Below are 14,792 nucleotides of genomic sequence, written 5' to 3'. Positions count from 1 at the left end.
TAAAGTATCTTTTCTATCTTTTATTGTCTTTGTATTTTTTTTAACCCGACTTTCATATGTTGGTAGATACATCTTTGCTCAACGAAGGGAATCTAGTAGGAATTTCTAGTATAATGTTAATGGAAATAAAACCGGACAAAGAGGAGTTTCTTTTTTAAAAAAACGTATTTGCGAATTATTTTAATTCGCCAGTTCTATTTTCTTTATTTAATTCAATAAAAAACAGCTAATTGTAGCAATATATCTTCATATTTGCGTCTCTATGCTCTATTGTAAAAATTATTTGATTTTCTGTATTTGATCTATCTTTAAAATTAATAAAAGTGATTAAGGACTAAATGCAGAAGGTAGAATACCTTAATCTGCTCTTCCCTTAATAAAAGTAAGTCAAGCATCTAACTCTCCGACCCGCCCTAAGGCACACGGATTTAAACCATAAAACTGAATGACCGGACCGACGCAACATCAATTGGCGGGAACTGTGGTTGAGTCCTAAGGGCCGTCACCGGCCACTGTACAACCCTCCCCGAAGGAAGTACGTCCCGTCATTGATGGGAGGAGCCAGATCCCCCACCTATTAGTGTACCCTCCAGCGTGGCGAGATCCAACCACCATGCCGGAAGCATCTCATCCTCATTTCGAGTTGCCCCCCCCGAGGGTCTCCTTAATAAAAGTAAGAAAACTTTCAATTTACAAAAATCACATTAGTGTAATAAGGTTGTAAAAACATTTCTTTTATTCAACATTAACTAAGTACATGTGTGCAATTTGTAAAAAAAAGCTAAAATGCAAAAATACATTTTAGTACAGAAGAAATATTTAAAAGACTAATTTCAGATAACCATTGAATTCTACAAGAATTTAAAAGGTAAAAAAAATCTTTGTATAAGGAAATTGACGAAGAATAAATTGTAAAAATAAACATTTTCAGTCGACATTTCTTTTTTCTTTGCAAAGAGATTCTCAACATCGTCTTCTAAGTACTAATACGTCATCTAATTTGTAATAAGTGTCATTAGCGTCTGTCAGAGGAACTGAAAAAAAATCATTAATGCAGAATATTTTTTAAATTTCATTCCTTAAATACATAAAATAGCAATTCATTCATCGAATTAGAAATATATATATTTCAGCATTCATTATCATTGATGCAATTTAATATTTTTTAAATTAAATTTAAGTTTCATTTTAAAAGAATACACAGCACAACAGGAACAGACTCCAACCCCACCTGAGCACCCGAAGTAATAGCACTATCATAGCATCAGTAAGAGGCAGGGAACTAAGTTTGAAGAACCATGTCTAAAAATATTAATATCCGCCATAATACGGCCTCTTCCGTAATAGATACATCCAATCCAACGACAATTTTTTGTTGTTTCTAATGGCTCTTGTCTAGACAAGCCCCCTGACCTTAAGAAGCCATTTGTGGTATTTAGCCAAGAGTACGTCTGTTTTTTTTCAGTAGCGCCATCTAGAGCCAAGAGAACGACTTAGCTACACACACGTCACAACCCTCTTTATGGGGCGGACTTCATTCATGTATTTCATTCATTCATTCACAGATCGTAATTTAGACCTAAATCAGAGAACGATCACCCCTGATCCAGTACTCCCAGAGGTATTACTCCCAGCATGGAGGACTTTGTGACCACGACAGATTTAAACGCGCGTCAGCCACCAAACACGCGGGGAGTCTTCGGCCGGCAGGGTTCGAACTCTCAACCCAAGGGACGCGAATCTACTGACCTACCAACCAGGTTATCCAGGCCACACGACAAATTATAACTCGGCCGTACAACTACAACATTGTTAACTTCATTAGGGAAATAAGAGACCACTTATTTATTCGGATATTTCTCCACCTTTTCGTAGAGCCTTCCAGCTGAGTTTAAGGACAACATTAGAAGTATAATCGATAATAATTGATTAGTTTTTATTTAGTAGTTGCAATATTAGACCAAGAGAAAATATATCTTTTGAACAGAAACTAAGAATTTTAATCTGAATCTTAATTAAACGTTGAATCAAATTTATGTGTTCACGAATTGAACATTTTATTGCAGAAAAAAAATTCTAAAAGTTAACTTCAAATTAATAAGACAGTATTTTTACTTTTTTTTAAAACTTTACATGTTTAGAAAGTAGGAGTCAATAAGAACATAAGAAACAAAGTCAATTAAACTGACCTTGAAGCAACCAAGGTAATAGAAACTCCGGGGGTGAGCGAATAATGTTCCCCGAATTCCGAATGGGGATTTTGAATATATAATTTTTTATGTTTCGCAGTATATTGAAAAATCAGTAGGAGTGGTCTTGCAATATTTTTGTCGTAGTCCCTCCCATATTATCCACGAGTTTTAGCTCAATTAAACATTGGACAATGTCGCGAACGAAGTTATGAAGTATTTATGTTGGGCGTGAATCTATCAGTTATTACTGAATCTAACATGTAACTTTGACGATTTCCTTTGGTAATTAATCTCTGGTATATTTTTAACATATAAGTATCCAAAAACAAAATTCTTATTTTGGACATCTTTTCCCAGATTGGTTTGAAACCAAAATATTATGTGGAATCAGAAATGTAGTCACAAAATCATACTGCAAGTAGCATTTACTTAAATCATTGACTTTTAGTTATAGCGTTTACAAGCATACGGAAATAAAGTCTTTGACAGATATTGTTCCACATAGGATAAGAATCTACTTCAAAGAATAATTTTGGATTGAACCAAATTTTATCTATCTAGCTCTTTGCGTTTTGAAGGTATTGTGTTCTCTTGCCTTCCGACAGACAGTTATCTTTAGAATGGATTTCTTTCAAAATTTGATATTCTACGATAAAGACCATTTCATCCATTTAATTCCGAGCATTTTGAATCCCCGTGTTCACTGATAGACATAATTCCAAAAATGCTTTTTTTTTCGAACTGCGGGAGATCTAAAACACAAAGATGACTTTAAATCTATCCTTCAAATTTTTTTAAGATTACAACATTTTATCTTTTATACTTCATAAGATAAAGAAAAATACGTTAACATTTTCGATGTTTTCCTTTTTACAGATTAGATCCAAACTTTAATATAAATCTGCAAATCTTTTCGCAAGATGCATGGAAAAATTCATTTATATATGTCACTGCCCCTTAGATGCTGTCACGTATTTATAAGAATAAATATTCAGGCAAATGACCAGGTCTTTTATGTATTTGGTCCAACATTTAACACATATTTAGACGACTTTTCTTCTGTTAAAAGTGAGTACTAAATTTCAATTGTCTAGCATATTCGTCTGAAGAAACGCACTTTGGCGGCCAGGCAAACATTTCTTCGAAGGAGTTTGTGCAAAATTTGACAAATCTCTAAATATGATACTAAGATCCTGTTAATAAACTTCATCTTTCTAGCCCAATTCATTTTGTTAGTTACTCTTTTTAGACGGACATATTTCCAGAAATGGGTTCCCGGACTCAGAGATTTAAAGCATGATGATTTGACAAATACTTCAGTATGAATTTTTTGATAGCTAAAATACATTCTCTGTGTATACAGAAAGTATATACTTTGCATACAGAAAGTATATACTTTGTATACAGAAAGTATATACTTTGTATACAGAAAGTATATACTTTGTATACAGAAAGTATATACTTTGTATACAGAAAGTATATACTTTGTATACAGAAAGTATATACTTTGTATACAGAAAGTATATACTTTGTATACAGAAAGTATATACTTTGTATACAGAAAGTATATACTTTGTATACAGAAAGTATATACTTTGTATACAGAAAGTATATACTTTGTATACAGAAAGTATATACTTTGTATACAGAAAGTATATACTTTGTATACAGAAAGTATATACTTTGTCTTGTTATACGAGAAATCACATATTACTACCCACCTTGAGGCTACCTCTCCAATTTGAATGACAGGACCCGCCGTGCCAGCATTGGCAAGAGCTAAGATTGAATCTTAAGGACCATCACCGGCTACTACAACCCATTCCGTGGGAAGTTCATCCTCTCATCGGTAGGGGCTGGTCGATCTCACTTCATTTCTGTATCCCCGCATAAGGCAAGAACCAATTACTGGAATGTTTTCATTCTCAAAACTGAGTTGCAGCATATCCGAGAAACTAAAAGCGACTCGGTGAATTAGTAACTTAATTTATACTTACAAAAGAATGAATACAGCAAAGCACAAACAAAGTCAAAGTTTCAACCTGGGCAATCCAAAGAACCTGTTCGTGTGTCAGGCCTTGAAACCGCAATATTTGGTAATACGAATACTGAATGACTGCCAAGAGGAACAAGCGACGTATAGTGACGTAGAAATCATACTCCTCCTGGAAAACAACTTTTAATTACGTTCATGAAGAATTAAAAATTTAATTTAAAATTTCATAAAATAGGATAAAAACAGAAAGAGTTCATGCGAATTGATTGGATTTGCACGATTAAACTTGAATTATTAAAGGGTTTTTTTCAGGAAATAATAGCGTATTGCTCTTTGTCGGATTCGAAAACCCTCCACACTTACGTCAAGTTTTTTTTTTATTCAGTTAAAATAGGGGAGAGAAGATACAGTCGCTCCAAGCCAAACTCGGACATCAAAGAAATGTACTAATTAAGTCTTTGCTATTTTTCGCAGTTATTTTTTCATTATTACTTCAACATTTGTGAAGGTTCTAAGTTTTAGTTTAATTATTTTACAGTCCCGTATTAAAGCAACACTAGGGCTATTGTGGGATGGACATCGTGATTTTGAATTGCGGTCAGATGACGAGGAAGACAGCTGAGCTTCAAGCCCTCTCCAAACTTCTACACAACACCACTCCAATGGGAGGTCATTTGCCCTGACGGATTTAACGTGCACTAGATTCGCTTACAGGATTATTCGTTTTTGGAATCGGGTCTCGAACTTGAAACCTTGCAGTTCCGAAGCCTGGACCTTACCACCGGGTTGCCACTAACCATCAAGTTTCTTAAACAAATGAATGATTTTAAACACGAATAATTAGGGAAAGCAGATGTTATTGTTGTCTAATAAATAAAAATTAAACTAAAATTTTTCCTCATTCAGATCGTTTGTTCAGAAAGCTAAATAAAATGCCTTCATAAAAAAACGATGTTTTTGGTTAACCTAGGGGTAGGAAAAAGTACAATTTTGAAACCCATCCCGATTTTTCGAAGAGAATTTTACATAACCAGGGTCATGTATGGGGAAAAGCTTACCACCAAAAACGGAAACGAAAGGAGGGTAACAGAAATTCAAAACTTACTTGACACCACATATTTGCATAGATTCCATGTAGGAAATATATCTTATGTGATTGTTAATATAATACGATATCCAGGAAATGTCGCCTTAGACTTTTAGATATTGGTACATGAAACCTCAAAGAAGGAATAAATAGAAAAGAACGAAAAATCAAAACTATCAATTCCCCTTAAGTACTGATTAACAGTTAGTGAATATGAATAAAATGTTCGAACTAAGCAAACAATTAGGCTTCTTATAACGATCTACTTTTGATATAAAACCTTTTTTTTTTAAATATATGTCACTACTTAGAATCCAAAAGCTGTTATTATTCGTTCTCGTATTCTAACCCCCCCCCCGAGCTTTTGCACATGCGTCAGAATGCATTTATTTAGTAAAATTAGAGGTGACAGGAAGAGGTGTTTATATTTAATAGTCGAGTGATCTCGGATTTTACGTGGATTTAGGAGGCGTAGAAACTGCTGGTTACTCGTATTATTCTCGAAAAAAATAATGATTGTCATAATAAAATTCTTTAGAGCAATTTTTATTTACTGCAAGGTGCCTGTATATTAAATTACTATTCAACTGCGGAGTTAAAGTAGCGTTTGGACAACAATTGAAGACGAGTTTTGTTGAATATCAAAATCCTACATCGAAGTTACAAAATACTCAGTTGAAAGTATTGTTTGCCAACGGATTCTAAAACCCTCCGCGCTTTTGTGCATACGATAGGATGCGTTTAATTCGTCAAAATAGGGATGAGAGGAGAGATGAAAGGAGGAGATCACATTTAATACTGAAGTAAACTCGGATTACTCTCGCACTCATGAGGCTTAGACATTGAAAATGATTCGCAGTCAGAAAAAAGATACTGATTCTCAATAAAATATTTCAGAGCTATTTTTATTTCCGTAATGGCATAAAGATTAAATAGCAATGAATAAATGGAAGATTTCTGTTTTTAAAATATGGATAGTTTACTTTTTTACAATATAATAATTCTTTGTATTATTATTCTCTTCTGTTTTATTTGGGTTTGAATTTGTTGGATAATATCTTGAGATAATATCCGTAGATAATCTCTCAATCACATTTACTGATATACAGAAAATTCTTCTTGCCGTTCCTGAAACCCGTTTTGAATGGTTTCGGGAAAGTTAATTTATTGGTTTATTGATTATTTGAACATGTTAATTTATTGGTTTGGGTTTTAAAAAAGCTGCAGTGCGTAAAAGGTGCGATGGACGTTTAAATAAATAACAAAAGGAAAATTAGTTAAACCTAATTTCATTCGATACCGTAAAGTAATTAAATATACGAATAAATGAATTTTACTGTTTCTTAGCAATTTCTTATAGTTTGAAGTTTATATATTTTTTAATACTACAACCAAAAAAGCTTCCAATGGATATGTTACAAAGGTTAAAAATTATTTATGCATCTTGAGACTATCTTCCGGTTGCGCAAATTCCTTAGCATTTATGAAAAAAATAATACAAAGTTTTCACAATTTCGGCAAATTTCGCAAATAGTAATTTTAACTTATTTTAATACTCATAGTTTTTACTATTAAAGAGAGATTCAAACATGCTGTATAGTCGTGGAGATTATCTAAGATGTGGCGATTCATCTAAATCTAGAGTTCGAATTTTTAGACGCTTGCAAGTACTTACTCTGTACATTGTACGTGAGAAAGTAATAGGTTGTGTACTCTCTCTTTGGCATATTTAAAAATAGAACAGGTAGTCAATCACCTAGCCACTGCCATCGACCAGTTTACCTCCCGCATACGTTTGGTTTGGTTTGGTTTAGTTTAGTTATATTAACGTCCCGTTTGAAGCAACACTAGGGCTATTTTGGGACGGACCTCGTCATTTTGAACCGCGGTCAGATGACGAAGACGACACCTGAGCTGGCACCCCCCTCTCCACACCACACCAGTGGGAGGATGTTTGGTCATGACGGATTTAACGCGCAACAGACCCACTTACACGACGGTTCTTCGGTAGAATCGAGTAAAGAACCTGAAACCCTTCGGTTCCGAAGCCGAGACCTTACCACCAGGCCCCCGCAGACGTTTGGATATTCTACTTCAAAATAATATATTGAATATAGTATAATATTTATAATGTATAATAATATATACTAATATTTGAATATTTTACTTTCCCGCAATACTATAGGCCAAACTATTAAGACTAGATGGCATATTGGGGGGGGGGATCGGGAATGGAATATTTTCTTAATATAGAATGTTAGTGTATTTGAATATTTTACTTTCCCGCAATACTATAGGTCAAACTATTAAGACTAGATGGCATATTGGGGGGGGGATCGGGAATGGAATATTTTCTTAATATAGAATGTTAGTGTATTTAAATTTCTTTTCATGGTATACTAACAATAGTCAAAAATACTCTGAGATTCCTCTTATGCTTGTCTGTCTCTAAACTATCGAGCCTTCAGATTCTTTCCTTTGAAATGCGATACCCGATAAAACAGATGTAAAAGTACATCAGTTATATTTTACCAATTAAAATTTCTTGAAATTCTTGCAGCTATGTTAAGATGTTTGAACCATAGCCCCATGCTGTCCAAGGATATTTGAACCATGACCAAGAAGTCACCTGCATCCATCTCAGAACATTTGAACAATGGTTATTTTTAGTTGAACATTGCAAACAAAGAATATATTGAATCTAATATTTAATAAATTGTAATGAAACCGTAGGTTACACTGGGATAATAGCTGGTTGCAAAAGAATAGGCTAGACAACACTAAAATCTCATAACCTCTGAATCTGATATAAAAATGAATGTATAAACAGACTTTGTTTTAATTGAATGAACGATAATCGAAGGATTTGCCGAAACCTTTAGTTTCTTTCCTTTCTGCGCATGTGTGAATCTTTGACATTATTTCGTTAAACATTGAAAATGTTTGTTTGAAGCCAGCAATTGGCAAGAAAATGTTTAGGTTACTGGCCTAGCGATCCAGTTTCGATTTTGAAGCTGGTGCTTATCCAGATTAAATAAATCAAATTGAATTCTGTGTGTTTTCTCCTATCTAGAGAGATCTGAAGTACATTAAATACATTATCATGCATAGAACTGTGCCTATAAGTTATCATCCATTAAACATAAACATAGTGTGAGCGGTTCACTCAAAAATTTTTCGCATACTCTTTGATAAAGGTTTTATCCAATTTCCGCGATATAAAATTATGAACCTTGGGTAAGATGGGGTATGACATCGATGAATGATAATTACGAATTATTGATCTTTTGTATGAAACTAGCATTTGTAATAAATCTATCGGATGAATATCCAACTTTGATGCTTTTTTACTGGCCGATTGATATCAAAATTTGACACAACTCACTTCTTATTCTCCAGAACCACTAATTGCGATTATAGTCACATCATAGCATCTCAAATTTCTTTAATGAAATCATTGCCGTTATGATTTATTACATTTGCTTGCAGATCGGCAAAAGGTCAACTGTTGGTCAAATTTGGTTCAAAATTTAGTAAGTATCTATATTTTAGATGTATATGAAAATACACATTTAAATATACATTTCTCATTGCGTTTTGTTTTTATCGAGTTTATTTGCATTTGGACAGATACACTGCCTGTGAATGGATTTCTTTCAATATTTGATAGAAATCTATAAATTTGGCCTCATCCGGTATACCAAATTTCAGCCGTCTGGGCAAAGTGTATTTGAGTTATATTCACATATAGATATAATTTCAAAAACCCAAAAAATGTGCTTTCTTGACTCGAGGAAATTAAATCGTAAAGAAACCGTTCGTCAAAATCTCGAGTTCGAATTTTTCCCGATTACAATATTTTTTTTATGTTTCACATAGGAGAAACTAAAAATAATGTCTTTTTATTGAATTTATATAGAATGAAATATTCCTTTATCTTTTGCCTTCTGAATGCTATTAAACTTACAAGGTTCTATTCCTGTAATCCTTATCGCATTAATTATTATAATACTTATCGAGCAAATTAATGATATTTGATGAATACAAGATTCAAATCTGCTATCCCAAAATATTAACTCAAACATCTTACAAAGATCTCAAACATAAAATGTGTTAAATTATAAAGAATTTAAAATTCCACGGCAAAAAGATTTTCCATTCTCACAATTGACATTTGTTGCAGAATAACGAGATCAATTCTAAGCAATGGCAGTTGCGTTTTTGCCTGTCAAGATGAAACTCCTGTAACTGATGAAGTGCAATTTGCTGCTTTCTAAAAAGGTTTGAGATCCACCTTATAACTGAATGTTTTAATATTAATCTAAAAATTTTATATGAATAAAATAACAGATGATGATGAATAAAATCAAACAGATTCAATTTAAAATGCTATTTAATTCAACAGAATATCTGCATCTAGCACTTCAAACTAAAATTTCTCTAAAAGTTAAGTTATCATTGATTGTTTAATGGTCATATTTAGAACTATTTAACTGAGTTTTTTTCCCTCTCGTTGTTACATTAAGTTGTTTGACTTTACTGAAATTTCAATTTAAACTATTGAATTTGTTGATTTTGCTATAAAAGCTCGCCAGCAGTATATAAAATCTTTGTTGCAACCTTTCAACATAAACCTCAAAATTCGCAAATATATATATTAGAAAATGTAGAAGATATAAAGCATGTTATAAGAACACTACAATGGTTTTAAAAGGAAATGGAATTATGGTTCATTTTTTATATCTGGTGAAACAATGAAAACAGATTTGCATTATGAAAGCAAAACTCATTAGCAGATGTGAGTTTTATCGAAATGGACATATACGTTTTAGATGGAGACACTGAAATAGGTTTTTATTGCTTTTATTACTTCTAAAGTCACGAGAAATATATTTTACTACAAATTCTCAGTTTTTAAATGTTAATGATAAACCAATTTACCATTTCTGGTTGATGTTACTCTCCCTATTAAGTCTTGAAACCACAGAAATATCAAGGGATGCATTGACCACATAATGCGACTTTAACAGTCCCATTTCAAGTATTATCATATTTTAATAAATAATACACCAACATCCAATCCTGCTAGAAAAAAAATTGATGGAAATTCTACATTTTTGTTTAATCGAAAAAATAGGTAAGAAATTTCAGATTATTTTTCCCAATGATAAAGATATATTTAAATATGTTAACTAATAAATGCTTCTATAATATATTAAAGAAATACCTTTTTCTATGTCAATCTCAATTCTATAAACATTTTAAAATGTCTTTACTAGGAAAAAAATGATCCTTTAAAAAGGATAATCATTAAGATAATACCACGATATATAATAATTTAACGTTTTTGAAATTAAATGAAATGTAATTAAGAAAGAGACTGTTATTAATTTAAAAAAAATGAATAATATGAACCAATAAAAAACAATTCTTACCTCTCTCATTTTAAAATCCTAAGGTTATATTAAAAAAACAGAGATATAAAATCCTAAAAGAAGTCAGCGCTGACTTTATTTATTCATTGATATTTAATTCTTTCCTGTGGTGTATAATAGATTCTCCGCGCATGTCTGTTACTTACGTCGGATTTACACTCGGCCAGTTATAAGACTGCCAGCGGGCAGCGCATGTGCAGAAAGGGATTAATTTATGTTTGCTACAATTTTATACGATAGATTCAGGCATTTCATGCTTGACTATAAATTGCAGTTTTGGAGTCCCTGAACTTTTCTTTTTTATTGTGTATCATATTAAAATAAAGGCCGCGGTGGCCTGGTGGTAAGGTCTCGGCTTCGGAACCGGAGGGTTTCAGGTTCGTGACCCGATTCCCCCGAAGAACCATCGTGTAAGGGGGTCAGTTGCACGTTAAATCCGTCATGACCAAACGTCCTCCCGCTGGTGTGGTGTGGAGAGGGGAGTGCCAGCTCAGATGTCGTCCTCGTCATCTGACCGCGGTTCAAAATGACGAGGTCCGTCCCAAAATAGCCCTAGTGTTGCTTCAAACGGGACGTTAATATAACCAAACCAAACCAAACCATATTAAAATAATGCATATTCACACAAAGAAACATGGTTAAAAAAAGTCAACATACCTAAATTAGAAAAACTATAGAAAAAAAATGTCAAATAAATTTTTTTTTAAAAAAAGAAACATAATCTAGCAATAGAAAGAACAAAGAGTAAAATATGTCGGAATCAATCTATGATAAATGGTCAATCTTTTCACGCCAAAAAACCCCGCCAAATTCCACAAACGCATGCGTAATAATAAAAAAGTACAGTACACCGGTATGTTGTTGTCCCATCGGGATACTTACTTGCCATTGACCGAAGAGCATTTTTTAGCCTTCCTACGCATGCGCTGCCTACTGGCCGAGTGTAAACCCGGCCTGTAGGCTTTTGCTCTTTTCTAGACATACAATTATTGGACCGATATATTATACTGTTTACCGAAAACTTTCTCGAATATTTTCCAAAGGAAGTCTTATCTTCATTCCCTCTGCATAAAATTGGGGAGCTTCGGAAATGCCAAGAGTACCATGGCATCGAAAAGAAATTAAGAAATACATGATTGTTTTCATTTGACATGATTTTATCACTTTTGCTGAATCTATTGAGAGAATATGAATTTTTAGTGTCTTTTATGGCGGCCTATTAACACAAAAATTTGACACGAAACTACGCTCGTAAAAATTACTAAACTTCATTGATTTAATTCATTGTGTTCGTGAGTTATTGCGTTTACGTGTATTCAAAAGTACAGAGCGACGGTCCGTAAACTGTTTGAGGAATACAGTTCAAAATTTGGTATCTATATATTGAACGTTAAATTTTTATACCAAGCTCTTTGCATTTTGAAGTTATTGAGTTCAAATCTATTCCGACACTTGAGGTTTTGTACTTATCGAATCCAAACTTTAATAGATATCCACAAATTTGGTTGTAATTCCATCAGTTAAAATAAAATTTCAGCTGTTTAACTTAAAGTGCTTATGAGCTATCGTGTTCACAGAGAGACTGATTGACTGACAAACATAATACCAAAAATGTGGTTTTCGAATTCTGGGAAGTTTGAAACCTGAAGATTTGTCAATATCTCGAATTCGAATTATTTTTCTGACGATTACAATATTTTCTGTATACTTCATATATGAGGAAGTAAAAAATTGGGATATAACATGTTTACTGATATTACACAAGAATCAGTCACACATCAGTTATCACAAGAATCAGTGAAATCTGAAGATTTGTCAATATCTCGAATTCGAATTATTTTTCTGACGATTACAATATTTTCTGTATACTTCATATATGATGAAGTAAAAAATTGGGATATAACATGTTTACTGATATTACACAAGAATCAGTCACACATCAGTTATCACAAGAATCAGTGAAATCTGAAGATTTGTCAATATCTCGAATTCGAATTATTTTTCTGACGATTACAATGTTTTCTGTATACTTCATATATGAGGAAGTAAAAAATTGGGATATAACATGTTTACTGATATTACACAAGAATCAGTCATACATCAGTTATCACAAGAATCAGTGAAATCTGAAGATTTGTCAATATCTCGAATTCGAATTATTTTTCTGACGATTACAATATTTTCTGTATACTTCATATATGAGGAAGTAAAAAATTGGGATATAACATGTTTACTGACATTACACAAGAATCAGTCATACATTTTTCGTTCTTCACTAGCTCTTGATGGTAATCAAAATGGTGTCGAAAATATCCAGTACATCAATAAGAGACGGCCTTTTGATTTTTGTCAGGATATATGGAATTTCATGGTGAAGGGATATAAGGATTGATGAAAGGATGATATTTCGAATCCCTTATTTGATCTGTGTTAATTTTCTTAAAGTACCTTTATTGCTAAACTATGCAATAATTTGCGAGCTCATTCATTTTTAATATTTTCTATGTACTCTATTAAGTTCTGGCCACTCTCTAATAGACCGACTAGTTCCGAAGTATGATGTTTGTTAATCAGTTTGAAAAATATGAAGATTAACCCTTTGCAGTCGTAAAAGTAATTGATGCGAAATAATTCAATTAACACAAGGACTTGCTTATTGCTATGGAAAAAAAATATTTATTGTAATTTTAAATTGTATTTTATAGAAAAGTTAATTTACATCTTCTTACCATTCTTTAGATATTAAAAAAATGAATAAATAAAACGTCAAATTTATACTCCGTCTTGAATGGCGAGTGAGAGTCACCATCCGAGTGCAAAGAGTTAAAAGGAACCGGGAACGAGTTCAGGAATCATCCTTGTCATCAGAACATGACACACACCATTCTGGGAATTCCAATTAATGCCTTTCGGATGATTCTATAATCCTTTCCGAAACAATAATTATAATGTATTAATGTAAACATTTTGCTTTATCATATACGAAATCAACCATTTTTGATATAATTATTTTCTTGGAAGTGTTGATTCCGAAACAAAAATTTCAATTCAGTCTTTAAAATACACCTTACGAATCTAGAAGGATTGGCTCTAATGGTTTACTTCAACAAAGTATTATCAAACTATAAGTTTTCACAGCCATTTAACTTGTATCATTTTAGAAATCTCATAAGGTTGTTTCATTGTGCTATAGGTCTCTCAAATGGCTTAATTCAATTTAAAATATAATTACACATCTAAACCAATTATTAGCATAATTTCTATTTAATAATGTAGAATGTGCGTTTGTATATGTATCACATTTTTTATTGGCGCTCTAGTAACAAGACATATCGTTTGACATAGAATAATGAAATGTATTTAAGCACGTAGCACGTATTATTGTCACGTAGGTATTTTAGTGTGGAACGCAACGACACACACAAGAAGTAGAGCTAAAGCAATTTATTAACTCAACTTAGAACGGAGAACACAGTGACTGACAAATCTTCTGCATTATACTAGCAGGGAAAGTTCCAGAATACTTTTCTGGAGACAGTAATAAAAGTCCAGAACACTTGTCTGGTAAACTAAAGAAATGTCCAGTATCTTCTGGAACACAAAATAGAGGAAAACATAAAATCAAGGAAATAAATATTTACACATACACTGGTGGACAAAATTAAGAGATGGAAGACATTTTCCCAAATATCTCAAAAGATACTGAATTTAAATAAAGGAAATTTCTTATGGATATAGCTTATACCATGATAATAAAGTATGCAAAACAAAAATGAAAGTGTCATTCACTGGCAAGACCTATTGCCGATAAATCCAATGTTGTCTGAACTTAAGGATAAAAGATGACAATAAAAGTGAGGCTTGTACAGTGTGTGTTGCCTCTAGTATAGTGTATGGTCACCCCTGACAGACAGACAGTATGCACAACGAGTATGCATGCTGTTAATAAGGGAGTTAAGGAGGGGTTGTGGAAGATCCTCCCATTCTTCCACCAGAGCAATTTTTAACTCTAGAATGGTTCTGGGGGGAGGTTGGCGCATCGCAGTAACTCTCCCAAGAACATCCCAAGCATGTTCAATAGG

General features: G+C 32.9%; 1 long non-coding RNA gene across 1 annotated transcript; it reads right to left on the bottom strand.

The window, feature by feature from the left end:
• Positions 1-727: 727 nt before the first annotated feature.
• On the bottom strand, positions 728-10,830 carry LOC129976702 (uncharacterized). The gene is made up of 3 exons (XR_008785171.1): positions 10,711-10,830; positions 4,190-4,357; positions 728-1,034 (listed from the first exon to the last, which is right to left on the bottom strand). It is a non-coding gene; the product is annotated as an uncharacterized LOC129976702 (long non-coding RNA).
• Between the last annotated feature and the right edge of the window lie 3,962 nt (positions 10,831-14,792).

This window comes from Argiope bruennichi, chromosome 7 (assembly GCF_947563725.1).
Source record: "Argiope bruennichi chromosome 7, qqArgBrue1.1, whole genome shotgun sequence".
NCBI classification, from domain to species: Eukaryota; Metazoa; Arthropoda; class Arachnida; order Araneae; family Araneidae; genus Argiope; species Argiope bruennichi.
This window is presented reverse-complemented; position numbering and strand designations above follow the sequence as displayed.